This window comes from Mustela nivalis (genome assembly GCF_964662115.1).
Source record: "Mustela nivalis genome assembly, chromosome: 4".
In the NCBI taxonomy this organism is placed as follows: Eukaryota; Metazoa; Chordata; class Mammalia; order Carnivora; family Mustelidae; genus Mustela; species Mustela nivalis.
The window spans coordinates 93941591-93961410 of NC_139023.1; the positions used below are offsets into that span (position 1 = coordinate 93941591).

At 40.2% G+C, this 19820-nt stretch overlaps 1 protein-coding gene across 2 annotated transcripts in view; it reads right to left on the reverse strand.

Annotated features, from left to right (window-relative positions):
* Nucleotides 1-15466, reverse strand: part of UGT8 (UDP glycosyltransferase 8) — an 89650-nt gene extending 74184 nt beyond the window's left edge. The window contains exon 1 of one of the 2 annotated variants that reach the window (XM_082727897.1): nt 14824-15466. The gene's annotated coding sequence lies outside the window, so the exon portion shown is untranslated. Of the gene's footprint in view, nt 1-13931; nt 14208-14823 lie in introns of those variants that run through there. The other variant, XM_082727898.1, reaches the window with a different exon arrangement.
* Nucleotides 15467-19820: the final 4354 nt, after the last annotated feature.

Consider the following 19820-nt stretch of genomic DNA (forward strand, 5'->3'; position numbering starts at 1 on the left):
CCAAGGAAAAAGAGTTGTTCCCATTTCACAGACAGGAAGACTGAGAACCTGAGCGAGATCCAGCATTTGTATACTGCAGAGGTTCACATCCTCAACCACATAACCCACTTTTATCCCACAACGCGAAGAAGAAAACCAAGCTGAAAAAAAAAAAGTTGTAACTATGGATAAACTGGGAGGAAACTCTGCTTTATTGCTAGAGAATGGGTCAATAGTTTCATAGGCAGGCAATAGCTCGTGCTCTGAATTTAACCACGGCTGTCTTCTTGCAACTAAACTATAGAGAGGAAGGAGTACCCTAAAATCACGCTGTGAAATGGGAACACCCTGACTGGAGATGGGAGGCTGGCAAGGTCAACCACTTCCCCACATTCATGGTTTCGGGTCACTCACGGGAACTCACAGTTAACTACCTATTTGTATGGAAGTGTACGATGTAACTACAGAAGTACAACCACTATATGCTAAATGCAAAGGAAAAACCTGGGTTCCATTTCACAGACTTAAAAAATTAGTCAATAAATTCATCCAAAGCTACTTATCAAAAGCTTTCAGTCAAAATTTCTAGCACAGTCATTTTTGCTTTTTTTTAATATTGCTTTTGTGTCTAATAACAAAATCAAAAGGCACAACAGAAAATATTCTACTATTAATACCACATTCCCGACACTGCCATGTCACCTTAAAAAAAAAAAATGAGACCAACAGAAAGTTCTAAAGGTACCACACAGGCAGATTTTTCTTTATACACACGAAACACTGAAAGGAATAAACCAGTAGCAATACCATTCAAAAATGTTAATTCTGCACTTGGGACTTATACGTGTGCCAAGGGGCACACGAAAAACCTCCTTGTGAAGGAGAGATTATAAAGAATGTTTCTGCTGTCCTTTGTTGTTCTTACAGCATTCCAAGTTAGCTGCACTCAACCACTTTTCTACACGGCCAGTATCTTGTCGGGCATCTAGTACAGATGGTAAAGCTGTCGTGAGAAACCCAATGCTATTCCCTTATCAGTGGAAGCTGGCCCAGGCCCTCCTGGGCACTTCTCCGGCATCATCAGGTGGGAAGGGAAGATACAAACAAGCAAAAGAGAGGAAGGAACAACAGATGATATGGACACCAACAGACAATGCCACTCAGTACCTTGCAGTGAATAGGTATCAAATTACTACTCAATACTAGTGATTAAACATGGCTATATTAAACACACAAATTTAATTATCTAATGAAATAGTCCTCAAATATTCGTGTCCAGAAAAATCACCTGTGGTGCTTACTAAAAAATGTGGATTCTGGGGTTTCTTCATCACACAGGCTATTAGGAAGTCTGGGGGGGAACCCCAAAATCTGCATTTCTAATAAGCATCTGGAGGTATTGATGCAATTCAACCACCAGACAGAAAGACAAGGATCTAATATTCAATTCTATGTGCATCAAGAGAAACACAAGTGATTCAAAGGGCATGTGCATCTGAAATAGAAAGACCAGAATTAAAGCTCATTTGTGCTGAGTACTCAGAAAGCATAAGACCCACTCAAGATCCAGAGCAACTCAGAATAAACAAGCAAGCAATCCCAAAGTATATGTTTTTAATATTCTGTTATGAAGTACCTATACCATCTCGGGAACACATGAGTACAGTCTGAGTGATTTATAAGGACATGATGGTACCTTTCAATTTTCAGTATATTACACATCCAACTTTCTCATTACTACTTAACCCCACAAATTATAATGTAATTTGAAATATTAGTGTATTAGTAGGTATTAACCAGTGTCACATTAAGACAGGTAATCTAAATAAATGTCATTGTGTATTTAAAGTTTTGTTTTGGGGGGGTATATGTCATACTTGGTTAACCTAAGACTGTCATTTCAGGCAGCTCACATTTCAAGTTGTTTACATTATGAAAATAGTATCATTTTAAGTGACCCTATAATGAAGTCTCCATAATGCAAGAAAAAATAAAAATATATATGGCATGCATCTATGGATTCCCCTATCAACAGCTTTTGTAATTTGGGCCAAGTCGTTTAATTTTTCTGTGCCTCATTTCCTTCTCCTGCCAGGTAAGCTATGACATTAGATGGTCTTAGAGATCCCTTACAATTAAAAAACCTACTGAAAAAAATGGATTTAAAAATGGGTTTAATGAGACTGATATGATTTGGTTCATAAAAGTTGTCAAGACCAGATAAATAGACACTAAGGAAAAAAAAATGGAGAAAAAGGAAACTCACCAATTTTTATGTTATCAAGAATTTTTAATGTGAAGGCAAATTTCATAGGGATACTATTAAAATGCGAATTCTGACTCAGTACAGCTAGTGTGTGGCCCGGGATCATTTCCTTCTAAGCTCTCTGGTGAAACGGGAGGGTGCAGGGACACGGACTGCCCTTTGGTAAGTGAGGATCCAGGGTAAAGCCAAGAAATAGAATGAAGAACAATTAAAACCTACTTAATAACATGGTCACCCAGTCAACAATACCATAACCTATTGGAAAATAAATTATTTTCTAATTGCACATACACAAAAGATAATTTGCTTAAAATAATGGAAGGACCTAATTTACTTATATCATTTTTTAAGGGACTGTTACATGGTAGGTGAGCCAATCTTTGAACATAGGGCTACATTCCAGTGGCTCTCAACTCTGATGATACCTTATAATCAATCACCTGGATGCTTCTAAGAACCAGAGATGCCTGAGAAACCTACCAGCCCCTAGCTTATCAATTATATCAGAATTTCTGGGGATAAGACTTTGGTCTTAGCACTTTTTTTCTTTTGCTTTTTTATAATGCCCTCCAAGTAATTACAGTACTGAGAACCACTGGGCTGCATTTACACAAAATCATAGCAAAGCACACAAAAGTAAACGACTAATCCAACCCATTATTTAAACAAAATGCTTCATTTAATAAAGGAAGGAGCAGAGTGTGTATGTAGGAAAGTATTAACAGGAGAGCATTTTGAAATCGAAACCTAATATTTCTTTGTCCCTAAAATGATCAGAACTGTTTTCATCACATGGAAAAACTGAACTGATTTCATTTAGTATCAGAGATCAGAGGTTTTACAACTAACTTCAGCTTGCATCAAAACCATCCGGAGAGGTAGTTAAAACAAAGACTTTCGGCGGTGTCCTCCCAATTTCAAATTCTAGAGATCTGGCTGGGCCCCCAAATCTTCATTTTTAACAAACTTCCAGGTGATGCTGATGCTGCTGATTCAGGCCCCATTTCCAGAATCACACACATAGAGATAAAAGCTTGCAATTTTAAAAAATGCAATTGTCTTTTTTTAATAAAGAAAACAGTGGCATTATCTTTATCACATACCCAGGGTTTTTTTAAAAGATTTTAAATTTACTTGTGTATTTATTTGAAAGTATAAGTGGGGAGGGGAGGAGAGGGTGAAGCAGGCTCCCCACTGAGCTGGATATGGGACTCAATCCCAGGACCCTGGGATCAGGCCCTGAGTCCAAGGCAGATGCTTAGCTGACTGAGCCACCCAGTCACCCCTATCACATACCCAGTTTTAAAATACATATGAGATATATATATATCTCATCACATCACTCAGGAATAAGTGTGGGTTTCTTTTCATCTCAAGACCAGCCTGGTACAGTTATCTCCATGCAACTGTATCATGTGATCACATTCAACAAACAATAAGGAAATTCTTTGTTTTTATTCTGATCTCATCTTTAAGCAAATGAAAAAAGTTTCATAAATGAGACTGCTTGAGACTTTAAGGTCTTATAGGTATATGCTTTCTTAAAAGAAAACTGATGTTCAGTTAATGTTTTAAAATGTTTCATGAGGACTTTTTATAGTTCTCTTTTATTGGGATTCTAAATCATGGAATACCACAGTGAATGTGGAGGAGATCCAGATCAAATTTTCACCTTCTCCCAAAACAAGACAAATTCACATGTGGGGAAACAGCTTTCTTTTTAAGGTTTCATTATAATTTTTTGAAGTAATCTCTACATCCACAAAGTGGGGCTCAAACTCACAACCCTGAGATCAAGAGTCACATGTTCTACAGACGGAGCCAAACGATGCCCCAGGAAACAGCTTTTCAAAATATCATTACATGACATTCTTAAGGTTGCAGAAATGTACAAGGACCCCAAAATATCACAGGATTGTTTCTCTTATATTAATAAAACAATCCTTTCGTTACTATCCTTAGTTTAAATGGATTTTTAATAATTATCTACATTAACATTATTAAGAGTCGCAAAAAAAAAAAAATTGCCAAGTGAGGTCTTAAACACGTTTTAGAACAGAAGACATCTGCGTAAACATAACCAAAAACAAAGCAAAACAAAAAACAAACTTCTGGACGTTTCCCTATTCACATGAACAAACCACAAACTTTCCCAATGCTGTCTTCTAAAATACATGCATAACCACTAAGAGAAGGTTATTATGGGGTATTAGATGAAGGAGCAAAGTTGTATTTTCCCCAGAAAAGGAAGATTTTGGTAGGTCCCATAGAAAGACTGAATGCATTGCTCTGATGTTTCCCTACTAACAGGTGAAAATATAATTTTACCTGAAAATATAATTCATCTGGAATTACAAATGGTATTCAGCATAATGAAGCAAGTCAGAGAAGTCTTTTGTATAGCACTGCCATTGCTATTAGTCTTGGAAACATAAATATACTTGATACTGGTACTTAATACATTTATTATGAAACGATACCAAATATTGTTAAAATATGTTTTTCATTTAAAAAATGTCAAAGGCCCAATTTCAAGACTAGAGCTGACAGAGTCCAAATCCTCTCATTTGTAAAGAAAGGTACAAGCTCCCCAGGGGGGCTGTTGCCTGGCATCACCTGGCTAAGTCTGTAGTACTTGCTGGCAGAGTGGGACACAGCACTTGGGTTTCCCGGGTCCCAATCCACTCTCTCTCGTACCTCTACCATATAGACTCTCCAAAGTGGCCACTGCCCTGTGTCAGAGAACAGATCAACTTCTTCTTAAATTCTGAGATATGCAAATCAAAAGCAGTTTCTGAAAAGCCTTAAAAATGACCTTCTTAAACCTTTATACATGCAACGTGTACGTTTTTTATTAGATTTTTAAGAATCGCCATGTATTTGTGGCTCTAAAGCAGAAGAGTTCTGTCATTTAATAGGCTGCTTGTTCAATGAATGGCTGAATTAATTCGTGTAACGTTACAGACGCTCACTATACAGAACTCCAGGAATCAACATGTCTGGTTCAAAATGTCTCCCCTGCCATGAACTTTAGGGCAGAGAAGTGTAAGTAGGAAGAGGAATGCATTTAAGGAGTATCAAAACTGTAAGCTGAAGTATTTTTACTAGTAAAAATAATGATGAGAAAGCATAAAGCAATTAAGGTCCTTATACAGGCTGAACAAGTACTATGCAGGGTGATTTGGATAAAATGACCAGCTCGTTTGTTGGTGACACCTGCTGGACCACCCCCTTACACATTCCCCTGCATCCCTCCCACCAATTTTAACCAAATCACTAGGATCCCTCTCCTGAATTCCCCACAAAAGGCAGGGACTTGATCTTCAGAAAGGCCACCAGATGTAGGAGGAAAGAGAGTGGACCAGCAAAAGGAAGGAACAGGACAGCCAGAGGAACGTGTTTGTGTATTTTGCATAGTTATGAAATTTTAACAAAATGATATTCCTAAGCATATGCTAAAGTCTAACGGATCAAAATAACATAGTTACCTCCCAGTGCTCTCAAGAATTAAAAAAAGAAAAAAATTTAAGGGCGCCTGGGTGGCTCAGTGGGTTGAGCCTCTTGCCTTCGGCTTGGGTCATGATCCCGGGGTCCTGGGATCAAGCGCCACATGGGCTTCTCTGCTCAGCAGGGAGCCTTCTCCCTCCTCACCCTCTGCCTGCTTCTCTGCCAATCACAAGCAGTGACCTCTCTCTCTCTCTGCGTCAAATACATAAATAAAATATTTTTAAAAAAACTTAAACAGGCAAGTGGGAAGAGTCAGGCATCATTTCTTATAAATAGCCTTAGCAAACTGCTTATTTTCTTTTCAGTCTGGCTGAAGAGATTCCTCAAAATGTGCTCTTCTTCCTATGCCCACTCCTACTGCCCTGCCCAGAAGGAGACAGAAGAGGAGACATTTGCAACCAGAGAATTTTGCCAACTACCAAAGGAGGAGATAAGCACAGAGGAGGGAGAAAAGGGCTCTGCCTGGACGGGTGCTTTGAATTAACTGGTATAAAATGTCTTATCTGGGGGTGAGGAGGAAGGGAGCAATTCAAATGCCTCCTAAGTCAGATCTTCCTAAAGTGTGTCATCGTTGGTTTCTCCAACTGCTGTTTTATGACATGAGGTGATAAAATACAAAATAAAAAACTAAATACACGTAATTATCTGTTAAGACTCTACAAAGAGAGAAAGACCAGAGTTAGCCTTGCAAATCTGCATCATCTCTTTATAAATAAAACCTCAATGCCTGCGCACAAATAGCTAACCAACCCAGAGGGTCAAGGGGAAAAAAATCTTCAATGAGTGGGTAAGGTCTCTGGTGAGAACTGAAGAAAGACTTACTCAACAATGGTCATTTCAAGGAGGCCCAGGTCTCAGCTGGTGGTGAGCTGTAGCTCCAGGGCCCCATCTAGGAAAGAAGGCTGTGTTCCAACACCAAATCCTCACAGACCGTGCTATCGACCTCCAGAAGTTACTGAAGTCCCTACTGGACAGCGCGCAGGGGTGGGATGAGAATCACACGGTAAGAGTGCATGAGTAAGAGATTTACAAGCCACAAAAAGGCTGCACGAATATAACATTTTACTGTTGTTCAAGGGAACGATGTACTTCCAAGATAAAGTCAGTGTTAAGAGATGGTTATCTACAACATTTTCCCAGGAATATTCCTCGGAAGCCTCAGCCCTGACCCAGTAGAGCGTTCTCGATATTGGATACTGAAGACCACAGGTATTCACTTGTTTTAATTAAACTCATTCTCAGATCAAAGCTTACACAAAGCCTAGAAGGGGCACCGAAACACTGGTCCTCTTCCCATCTTTTTTGTTGTTGTTGTTCTTATTTTTACTCCCCCTCCGCTATTGTTTTTCCTTACCCTCTGTTCATGTTGTTCTAATTCCCTATGTTTTATTCACTTCTTTCAGTTCCTTTTACTCTCACTCTAAGCTCCATGAAGATATATTCTCACAAATGCCCCCAGAGTATTTTCAAAACCCTGGAGAAAATAAGAGTTAGTGATCAGCATTAATATTCCTTAAAATAGTTTCACCCTTGACCTTATCCACAAATTTCACTGTGCTCCCCCCCTCCATTAAAATAGACGGGCAAACCTGTCTGACTAGTTTTCCTCTAAGCCCCGCTCTCCCTGATTGGCTGGTGAGTACAAATGAACACCAGGTACAGAAGCACAAATGCAAAAGCTATGTAAAGCACAATGGCCTTTCTTCCCAAGAGCCCACGGGGAAGGGCCTGCAGGTTGCGCCCTGACCCTTCAGTCTTAGAGCAACACTCTCAAAGCTGAAAGGCAACGCTCTCGAACCATTCACTCCACTCCTGGTTCAAAACCAGAAAACAGAAACACAAATCCTTCTTTGGATGCCTCCTCTTTAGAGTAAGGAATATTATGATGAGGCTCACATTAAACCTTTATCTTCAATTCAGAAGTTTAGGAAATTCTGGTGGCTGCAACTACGTTCAAAATATGGTACAGAGGTGTGCCAAAGTTTGCGGCTGGTGTGGGGGTGGCGTGTATTTGCTTAAGTAGATTAGGAAAATTTGAATTTGTCAAACAGATTAATCGAAAGGGGATTCTTTTTATGGAAAGATTTACTTTCATATTGCTTTAAATAGCAAAGTCTCTGGGTACACTGATAGGTATAGTGTGTACAGTTGTCCATATTTTTTTTACTGTAAAATATTTCAAACATACAGAAAAAGTATTATAAAGATTAACAAACATCTGTATACCCATCACCTTTATTTACATTCTATAAATATTATCTGATTTATAAGCCTGATTTTTTATACAACTTTTCAGGAACATACAAAAAATAGAGCATATTTGTAACACTTGATCCTACTTCCTTTTAATTTTTTTTTTAATTCACAGAGACACATTATTAAACTGAAACGTCTCACTTGAAAGAAAATCAGCACCACAGTTATTATTTAATAAATCTAGTTATAGCCAATGTTATAGCTAAATAAATATGACTCATTGTCTTGAAAATATTTAGAGGATTAATTAAAAAAACAGAATTGGAAAGTTCAAAGTAATTTTACACAAAGTTTGTATTAATAATATTCCAAAATCAAGCAAATATTTACCAAATCGGTTATAATGTAAATTTTTTTAATGAACTGGAATACCTACAGATGTGTTTCTGTTATCTCAACCAAGCCAGGGCAAATATAATCAATACAGTGATTGTTTTGATTATTAACAATACAGATAAACAGCACAAAACTAAGAGCAAAATACACAGTCTCTCCGAAATGTTCCTAATCACACGTTCTTTCCAAATGCTTTAATACTTATGTAAATTTCCAGCCAAGAAGTAGAAACTGACCTATGCTGTCCTAGATGCCCCACCATTCATAAATCCAAATGTTCTGTTTTTGTTTGGCTCCACACCCCCAAATGCTGACCTGAGGATGGCACACACATCCAAGTCAATTTCAACTTGGCATCTGTCATCTCCACAGGCAGTGCTGAGCAGGACAGTATCTAGTCTAAAACCGAGTTGGTGAATATACAATATGGAAATGCACAGACCACCCCGCTTTGCAAGAATGAGATGAGACACTGGGAGGGAATTAGCGCCAAGTGGACAAAAAGTACCAAAATTCAACCTCAAAATAGAGAAGTCCTAGTAACAAAAAGTGTGTCTAGAGAAGTTCAAGTAAAGAACATCATCACGGAGATGAAAATCCACGCACACTGAACACGTAAAAACTACAGATATAACGATTCACCTTAAAAATATGAACATTTAATTTCATTTTATTTCAAAAAAACTGTATTAGAAATTCTAAAAACTACATATACTCTAAGTGCTATATAAACAAATGACATGTGGCGAATAAAGGTATGTATTGAAAGATCCATATTAATTTGCACTAAAAAAGAAAAATCAGTATCATTTATAACCAATTAATCATTAATATGGCTTGTAACCAATTAGTAAATAATACGCATTATGTTCAGCTATTGATTGGTTCCCAAACCAGTTCCTACATGCAAACATTTTTTTCAAAATGCTCATGAATTACAGGGTGAGAAATGTAGACACGTATTAAAATAGAAATCTAATTTTAGATGTTTATCTCTAATATAAAGCATTACCTCCTCCAAATAGAGAAAATCCTAAGGAAAAAAAGGTAGGTATTTTTAAATTGTGCCACGGTACACTTAATTTTTTAAAAACACTTAATGAATCAGTCCTTCTCTTATTACACAAGTTAATAATTGCTTCCCACAGTGTTGACTTTTAAGACCCCATATGATATGGAGGTGCCTTCTGAATCATCAATTATTAAATATTTTGTTCAGTTTTAATATCGTTTGTCTTGTTTTTTGCTGTTTGTGTTCCAACTCTTTTAAAATGATTAACCTATGCCCTTATTAGATTATCTAAGAAACTAGAATTCGCTTTTAATACCAGAAACAATTTAACATTTAAAACGTCTATGATTTGATTTGATTACCAGATGCTTTTAAAAAACAACCTGCCTGCTTTAGAATAAGGGGTAAGAATAAGAACCCTCCAGGCTGGTAGAAAAGTGAGGCTTGTCCTGAGGATCCCAACAAAGCCCCAGAGCTCTTGCAATTTCCACCCTCTCCTCAAGGAATGCCTTCCAATGCTCTCTCTGCTCCCTTCAAATTTTCCAATTGCCTCTCTTCTACTGGCTTCCTCCCCAAACGCTATAAATCTGATCAAGTTTTCATCTTAAATATAACTTTAATCACCCTCCTTGAATCCTGACAGCAAGTACTGCCAAAAGCAATGGTCTCCACAGACCAACTAATCACCAAATCGAAGTTCTGCTTTTCACAAAAGACAGGTAGCGTTTAGGGAGCACAAACCAATGACCTTCCAGGCACAGAGCATGCCAGACTTTATCTCATCCTCAAAGTAGCCACTTGGTGTAGGAACTTTGATCCTCTTTGTAGATGACAACAGTACCCTAAGTTCAAGGTCACAGAGTTTATGCAGGAGCAGAATCAGGACTGTCTGATACCCTCAGTTTAGTACTTGATCTCACTTCTTGAACTTCTTTCCTTCTTCGGCTACTCAAAAGCTGTTCTATCCTCATTCTCCTCCCACCTTTCATTCTGTACTTCCCATGTTTTACTGTTCCCTATTTCTCACCAAACTGTTAGGATTTTTAGGATTTTAGGATTGTTAGGATTTTAGGATTTCCCTAGGCTTCTATTTCTCTCTTACTCGTTGTACTTGCCCTGGAAGGCATATCAACTTCTTTTCCCCACCCCCAACCACCCATGTACTCAAAACTGCTGTCAATCCATCCAATCATCCATCCATCCATCCATCCACTTCCATACCTACCTATCCATCTGTCCATTTATCTACCTTATTTATCCAGCCAAGACTCCTCTACTCAGAACTTCTGTGCAATGATCCATTGGACACTCCTCTCCAGTTGGGACATTCTGTAGGTACTCCATACTCTTTCAAAACTGAACTGAAACACCCTTGCTACTCTGACCTGCCTCTCCTCGTATGTCACACCGCTGATCCTAGAGATTCCCCTACCTTAACATCTGTGACCAAAACCTTTTCTTCTCACGGCTACCACTACGGTACAAAGTCCTGAGATCACTGGATCTCACTCTGCTACCTTCTAACTGAGATCACTCTGGTACCTTCTAAACTGCCGTTCCTGTCTCACATTCCTCAGATCCATCCTTCTAGATGGCTTTAAGAGCTATCTTTGCATCCTATCATTCCTTTTTAGAGACAAACCTGAACAGAAAATGGTCCATATTCCTTATGATGGCAAACAGCCCCCCATGACACTGCCCGTGCCTATATGCACTATGAGGCCCCGGGTTTAAGAGGTTAGATAGATTGAAAATACACTAGTTTCAGTAACTGCAATATAATGTTGTAGGTTCTGTGAGTGCACTTATTGAAACTAGTGTGTTTTCAATCTATCTAACCTCTTAAACCCAGAGCCCTTCCATGGTCTTCTGTGTCTGTACATCCCCAAAGCACAAGAACATAGTATGCTTTTAATAAATATTTGCTGAATAAAAGAAGGAATGCTTATGAAATGTTTTAGTTTAGGAAAATGTTGATTACTACTACTGTCCTCCAAAACTAAATTAAACTAATTTATTCAAACTAATTTGATTATGTAACTCCTCCACAGGGAGTTTGCAAAATAGTATTGAAATGATTAACCTCACTTCAATAGGTGATCGAGATTATCAAATCACACCTTTTACACCACAGTAGGAAAATATTACCAACATTTCATCTAGCTAGCTAGTTTCAAAGGCAGAAAGTGGTACAGAAAACATCACTGGACACATATTCCTAAACAAAGACAATCTGGGCCTACTCTAAGAAAAGTAAACTTTTTTTAAAGGGCTACTGCAATTTCTCAGAAAAGCAAAGATTTTTCATAAGACTGAACTGTCTGAAATTAAGACACCCTTCTAAAGATCTCATATTCTGTAATATTAATATTTTTCTGTAATTGTTATTCTGTAATATCAGATTATTATGTAATAATCTCATATTCTGTAAAATATTCTGTAAAATAATGACATTAAAACCATACATACAGAGGCCATCCTACTAGTCCCATTGGGAACCTCAGCCATACAACTTACAATCCAGCCCAGAAATAAAGCATGAGAACACCAAGTACCTGACACAAAGCCCACAGGCTTTAAACTCAAGCAATTGCCCACATCATTTCACAGAAAGAAAAGACAACAGATAACATAGCAGCAACATAGCAGCAGGACTCACTCACAGCCTGACAGCAGCAGAGATAGCTGATAACAGAAAGAGGACCCAGAAAAACCATAAAAAGAATAGTACTCTGTCTTCAATCTAGTATTTCAACAGGGCAGACTGAGACCATTTACTATAAACAAAAACAGCTCTATACACCTCAACAAATAGCACTATTCAATTCTTTATGAATTCATGCTCATAAAGACAAGCCAATAAAAAATTTTAATTTAAATCCAGGGGAGCAAGTAAGAGTGTAAGATTTAGAAATTATTTAATAGCTGAATTTCTAAGTTTCAATAATTAGTTGATCATGGGAGGGGTCAGCTAAGGAGAAAATGCACTTATGTATATAAGCAACAACCCAGAGAGTATCAGTATCAGTAGCTGTAGTATTAATATATATTACAAAAACAATCAAGAGTTCTTATTCTCCGGGTATATTCTGAAAATCTAGTTGAAATAAACAGCACCAACTCAGTATTATTTGATAAATAAATATATAAATAACTTTGAAAAGGAGTCTGCAAATCTGGAATGCGGTTATTTTCTTCCTTTGTCATCCATATTGAAATGGTAATTAAGCTGATAAGGTATCATGAATGTTTTAAGTAATTTAAATTAAATGTTAACTGTCAAACTCTTTCCACAAAAAGATTTTACAAGAAATAGATTTTGTTATAAATATCTTTATCTATTTTACTGGTTTATTTATCCTAATAAGTGCACCAAGTATTAATACAACATGCACAAAGTTCTGGAAATTTAAAGAGTTTGAATCTCTATAGTAGTATTACCCAGAAAAAAACAGAAGTATTGTTTCTCCTAAGTTATGCCCAGCTACTAAAACGCTATTAAGCTTTTACCAAATGTCAAGGCATCACGCTTCACTGTAGTTTTAGAACAGTCCTACCGCACTAAATCACACACTAGATGTCACCTTCATCTTCTGGGTAGCAGGCAAATCAAATAATACTAGAGTTATTTCCCTTTGGAATTATCTAGAATATTTGATGAACCAAGTTACATTCTTAAAGCAAAACCTCAAACTAACCATCAAGAGATAGTTTTTACAGAAGAAAACTAAATCCACAGTTTCCCCCTCTGGCACTAAAAAAAAAAAAATAGTGATTTATGATTTAGCTTAGTTAACAAATTCTGGAATCCCTTATCATATAACACTGAAGTGCATAACTCTTCAATTAATTTAAGAATCTCCAGAGAATAAAGTGTGATTAACCCTAGTATGAGCAGAATACCAATTAAAAAGGACTTTCTATCCTTCTTTCAAATGACTGTCATTTCTTCCCCCTAGAGATATAAAAGCACAGAAATTCTGAGTGGAGAACTTTTTTGAAACATGAAATCATCAGAAGAACCCGCAGCACACCTGGCATATATAGCCAAAGAACCACACCTTTAGGATATTAATCTTGAAAAACTCAATATCCAAGGTGACAGCCTGAGGGGATTGTTTCTAGAGTAGTGTGTGTGTGTGTGTGTGTGTGTGTGTTCCTTTGTTTGTTTCTGCGTGGAACCCACCTGGCACTGGTACTGACACTGACTCATAATAGAAGTGACTCCGGGTCACTCCTGCTTGAGAACACCGCCCACCACCCGTCCTCTAGTGATACGCCCTCTCCTTAAGAATCGCTACTTAACACGATCTGGCGTTCCAGTGAGTTAGTCTGCGGGACTCTAAGAAGTTGGCCCACCTTCTTCCCACCCCAGCGCCCCGTGATGCTTTAAGGTGACGGCAACCAGCAGTACAGGTACAGAAGCGGTTCCTTCCCTAAGGAAGTGCTGCAGACTAGTACATTCACCGCACTCAACTTTATCAACGCAAAATTGAACCAGCGAGCTTCCGCGTACGTTTGGGTACACCCCTCCCCACCTCTGCCTGCTCTTTTGCCCCGACGCACTGCACATACTTGCGCCTTCCGATGCGGTCCGCCTCCTACAACCCCGAATCACGCATCCCAGGCTCCCTCGCCGCTCCTCCAACCCGTGGAAGGCGCCCTACTTCCTGCAGCACGTCCTTCTCGCAACTCCTCTCTAACCTCGGCAGCCCGTAGGAGCTTCTCTAAGGCAAGGGCACGCCGCATGATTCTCTCAACCGCGTGTGAACCCGCGAGCGACCCCGCCACCACTATACATTCCTGGGGTGGGGGGGGGGGTCACGCGGGCATATGGGCTCCGGGAGATGCTCAAGGGTCCCAAGAGAGTGCAAGAGAGACAGAGACAGAGTGTGCGTGTGTGTGTGTGTGTGTGTGTGTGTGTGTGTGTACGCGCGCGCGCGCAGCCCCGAGACATTCCCCACCCCCAACACACCCAGTTCCCCTTTAGAGAGGACGAAGTAGAAGACTGTTATGAGAGGTCCGAAACTTCCTGGTCCCCCATCCCTGCAGGCAGCGGGCACGGGCCTTGGAGCTCCCTGATGCCCATCCCTCCAGGGTCAAGTGCAAGGTCCTCCGCCAGATCCGCGCCAGGTTATCCCCTCCCCTCTCGAGTTCAACCCGCATGAACTCAAGCCGACCCTCAAAAGGGTGCCATATGGGAGAAGAAAGTACGGGAGCTACCGGGGGCAGCTAGGAAAGACCTCTTTCACGGCCCCTCAACCTTATTAACCTTTCTCCTTAACCCCCACCCCCACTCCCTCGGTCGCTCTCAGCCCAACCCCATCTGTCCTTTCCGATCCCAGCCCCCCGCCCCTGGATCGCAGCCATTCGCCCAGCGCTCACCTTCGGGAGCAAACAACGCCCATCTCCTCCTCCCAGCCCGCCCCCCTTCCGCCCACTGGAACGGCGCGGTCCCTCCACTTACCTCGGCTCTGGGCTGCTGCGCGTGAGTTTGAATGTGTCTCTGCCGCGTAATTGTATCCGGGGACAGAAGGGACCCGTGCTTGTGCGCTGGATCAGGTGTCGCCGCCTTCGGTGGTTTGGGGGCGTGAGGGAAGCTGTAGAGTTAGTGTGTTAGCTTAGGACGGCCTCACTGGGCTCGCAATTGATGGCAAAGCTTTAACCGTGCCCTCCCTCGGGTCCGCAGCGCGCCTGCTCGTCCGCTGCTTCCCGCGGGTGGCCGGGCCCCCACAAGCCGCGCCCCGCCCAGCGCACCGCTAGAAGAGCTGGAGCGCGCCCCTCTCCTCCCGCGTCCGGCTCAGCCGGGCAAGACGCGGATGCCACGCGCTCAGCCTCACATCACACGTCCGGGTCTGTGAACGCCTTCTGCTCCCCAGTCTGGGGCATGGATGCGGACGCGCCTTCGTGCGACGCGCTCGCGGGCTGGTCGAGGGGCAGGTCTTGGGACAAGGATGCTTGCCCGGGGAGCGGCGGTCGGCGGGCAGGCTGGGACGCTCAGGAGCCCGCCGGTCGCACCCGAGCTGGGAACCCTGGGACTGGCACGTGGCCCCGCCCCCTGTTCCCCCTGCGAGGCGTGCCCTGTGCCCTTTCTGCCACCACCCCTTTGGTCCCCGTGCCCGCCTTCCCCCCCCCCCCCGCCGTCACGCTATTGCAGTAGAAGTCGATGTGGTGGTAGCGCGCTTTCTCGCACCTTCCCAGCCTCAGCGCCTACTGCGCTCCTCTAAAGCCCATTAAAAAGTTGAACTTGGGCAAGGAGGTAGAGGAGTTACGCGAAAAAAAGCGAGGTGGGAGGGTTAGGTGGTGAGGCACCTGCCTCGTGAATCCGAAAGCGTTAAAACAAAACAACCAACCACAAAAACTCGAGTTTGGTGATCCCAGAAAAAGTAATTTGGGTTGCTGGGCTCCATAACATCCCTTCTCGGCGGGCTCATGCTGAAAGGGCCATTTATGCTTTGCCTGGTTGAGTCTGTGGCGACTTTATCCTTACTAATCTGTGTCTGCCAGCAGCAGATCCTTGCCAAGTTGGCGCCAGGAAGCAACTTTGCCTACCCAGGCCTGCTGGAGCAGCCTTCTTGCAGCGTCTCCGACCTGAGAGGCCAAGCGCCTTTAAGAGTCTGAGGGTAGATTGTGAGCTTCCTGGGAACCAGGAAAACCTAACAGTGTTGTTTGGATTTTCTCTAAGCCCCCATAGGCATTGTATTCAATAAATGCATAGATGAGGTGACCAAAATTGTTTGTTACGACCTGCAGAAGAGCGAAATCTTGTGGGACATAAAACTCCAGAAGCTAAAATGTTTCCAGTGCGCACAAACGTTATACGCTGAAACACTGGAAATCCAAAAAAATGCCAAGTCAGGCCATTCTTTAATTGCTCCGAACTGAATTTCAGGAATGGGTTGGGGCACTGCACTTAGATAAGAAACTGGAAATTATGTTTTCTTGTATATGTTATAACTTAATGATAAGTGGGAAAAAACACTAATGTACACCATTGTTCTCATTAATGCTCCTATATTTAATAAGTCCAGGATCTAAATAAAGTCCATGTGCTAAAGAATGTTCACTGATGTAGTTGAGTTTCAAATGCCGAATTCAAAAAGGAACACACTTTCCTTCTTTGCAGATTAGAAATTTGAAATATTGTGAAAAACACTAGGAGTATGTTCTCAGTCTTTGTACCTGGCAAAAGATTACCATCCCGTATATTTACTTTTCATTTAACTTGCATTAAAAGAAAATGTAAAGATAATAAACATTAAACATAACAGATAATGAATGATCTGACCCAAGAGAACTTAAAAACACTTTTCTCTCAAGAGTCAAGCTTCAAGCAACTGTTCCTGCAATTGCAAGCTACTGTTTTTTGATAACACATGTAAACTCTTTGTTTAAAAAAAATCATTAGAAATCAAGCAGAGGGGCGCCTCCATGGCTCAGTGGGTTAAGCCTCTGCCTTTGGCTCAGGTCATGATCTCAGGGTCCTGGGATCAAGCCCCACATAGGGCTCTGCTCAGCGGGGAGCCTGTTACCTCCCCCTCCCCCCCCCCACCTCCCTCTCTACCTACTTGTGATCTCTCTCCCTCTGTCAAATAAGTAAATAAAATCTTAAAAAAAAAAAAAAGCAGAAACTTTACCTTTTATGAAAAACCTTTTTAAAATTTGTGTCACATTCCTTTGCTTAATAAAAATATGTAAACTGACCATAATATGAGATTTCTGTCAGACTTTTGGAAGGAAAGGAAAATGTATTATACTGTATGTGGATACGACCCTGTGTATTGTTTCTGGGGTCTCTGTAGTGCCTTTTATAGTCTTTATCTAATGGTTATTGAATTTCTCACAGGTCTGCACTCACAGGACATTCTATAGCTTAAAACAAGTTAATTCAATCATTGTATAAATAGTTGAATTGCATTTTTGGAGCTTATAGTTATTAAAAAAAAAATGGTGAGAATCTCCTTTTTAAAAAAAATCTACCTGCACCTGGCACTTAATATTATTGGCAGAATGAACAGATAAATAATGAAAGTATTTACTACTTCTCTTTAACGCGTATTTCCCGTATTTAATTCATCCTCCAAGTTTCCATTCAGATCCAAAGCTCTCCCTATCATTTTTGTATATAAAATGTTGAATTGGACAGCATTATCTATAGTAAGGAACTTCTAGCCAATGTGAAGTATGATAGTAAAATTCCTCGTTATTTCTATAAGCATGTGTATCAGTGTACTCAACTGTTAATTTTTTTTAAAAAGCTTGTTCTGGATCTTTAGCCAGTTGGGCCTATATGATTTTTTTTTTTAAATAAATAGTAACCTATGAGAGATACTAGCTTAGCCTGGTGATTATTAACCATAAGCTCTGGAACCAAACTTTCTAGAGTTGAACTTCAATCAGTTATAAATGACACGATTTTGTTATCAGTTGATCCTGTAATGTAGACCATATAATGTAAAGTACAGCAGAATGGATTTAGATTCAATCACGGAAGAAATATGGGTGGGTGTACATTCTAACACCCGTTTGCTAACATTCCCAAATATTCTAATATATTCCAGTGGAGTACCATATGACTTAAAACATCACTGACTTCACAAACAAGACTTTGAATTCTGCTAAGACCCCTTAAAATAGGATTGTGGTTTTTTTGGAGCTGTGTATATACAAAGACTCATTAGCTCTAATTTGATGCTGCCCCCCCATAATAACAATAATGATTCTTATTCCTTCTACTTGAGTTTTTAAAGTGTATTCCAGGTACAGTGCTAAGTAGTTAACAAGAATGATCTCATTTAGTCCTCATAAAAAATCTGGAGGTAGGTACTATTATTATTTTCCCTTTTGAAGGTGAAGTAGCAGAGAGTTGGAGAATGAAACTTATTCAAGATCAAGGTGAAAAGTAACAAAACTGGGAAGTGAAGTCTGAGTCAAAGATGATGCCCTAAATTACTAGAATATTCAGATTAGATCTCATAGTACAGTATAAATTTTGGTCAGAGAAAAAGTTGAAGTACATAAATGCAACCTGGCCGTTTGGACAACCCTCGAAATTCAAGAAGCACATAATGAACCCAGCCTATCTTGCTCTGTCTCGTCTTATACCCCAAACAACTGCTCAATATGCATGCCATAGGACAAAGATGCTTCGTGATAAAAGGGGTGTAATTTTCTGTGTATCCAATTCTTAAATCTTTGCCATTATTTTAATTCCTGTTTCCTGTGGACTCTGACTTGCTGTATTTATAAGAACACTAAACCTGAGAGCAAACAGTATGAAGATCTGGGACTCCTGGGTGGCTCAGTTGATTAAGCAGCTGCCTTCGACTCAGGTCATGATCCCAGTGTCCTGGGATTGAGTCCCACATCGGGCTTCTTGCTCCGCAGGGAGTCTGCTTCTCCCTCTGCCTCTGCCTGCCACTTTGTCTGCCTGTGCGCTCTCTCGCTCTCTCTCTGACAAATAAAAAAAAATCTTAAAAAAAAAAAAAAACAGTATGAAGATCATGCACAAAGTCCCTAAGATAAAAACAGTCACACCGTCGCATCTTCACCTTTCCCTTTTTGTTCCTTCCTTTTTCCTTTTTCTTCATCTCTTATTATCTTCCAAACATCTTGCATTCAGTTTCAATTATACACTATATACAAATGTGCCATACCCCATGTTTTTATATGCACAGATATATTTCATTTTTTTCTTAATTTTTAAAATGTGCAAAGTAATTTTTTCCTGATTCAGTTTTACTATGCATCATGGACAATGTTAGAAAATTAATCTATGGATCCAATTGTAACAGAAAAGAAGGATCAGAGGAATGAAGAGGGATTTCTGGAACTGTGAAAATCATGGAGATAGCTAGAGCACCTGACAACTTCCAGATTCTCATCAAAAGATTTTTCTGTAACTGTATAAAAGAAGATCTCATTTAAAAGGCAAGCCAAAAAAGCTTATACTCTTAATAATTTTGATTATATGATAGTAGATACTAGCTTATTCTATATGTTCCTTTAAAGCAATATTTATTTTCATGCTTAGATAATGTCCTCAATGAAACTTTGCTCTCTAATCTAGTACCCTGTAAGTTAAATCTTTTAAAATAATTTCCAAAACTTCATGATGAACCCTGTTCCGAGTTAGTTGTAGGAAACTTATGGGAGTAGCAAATCTTATGGCCTTTAGCCTTTCAGAATTGGAAAGTTTGCTATACTGGATTCCTATGTAGCTCTATATTGAGTTTCAGTGACACCAGCCAAGATTTTCTTTTTTTTTTAAAGATTTTATTTATTTATTTGAGAGAGAGACAGTGAGAGAGAACATGAGAGGCGAGAAGGTAGAGGGAGAAGCAGACTCCGCATGGAGCTGGGAGCCTGATGCGGGACTCGATCCCGGGACTCTAGGACCGTGACCTGAGCCGAAGGCAGTTGTTCAACCAACTGAGCCATCCAGGCACCCACCAGCCAATTTTT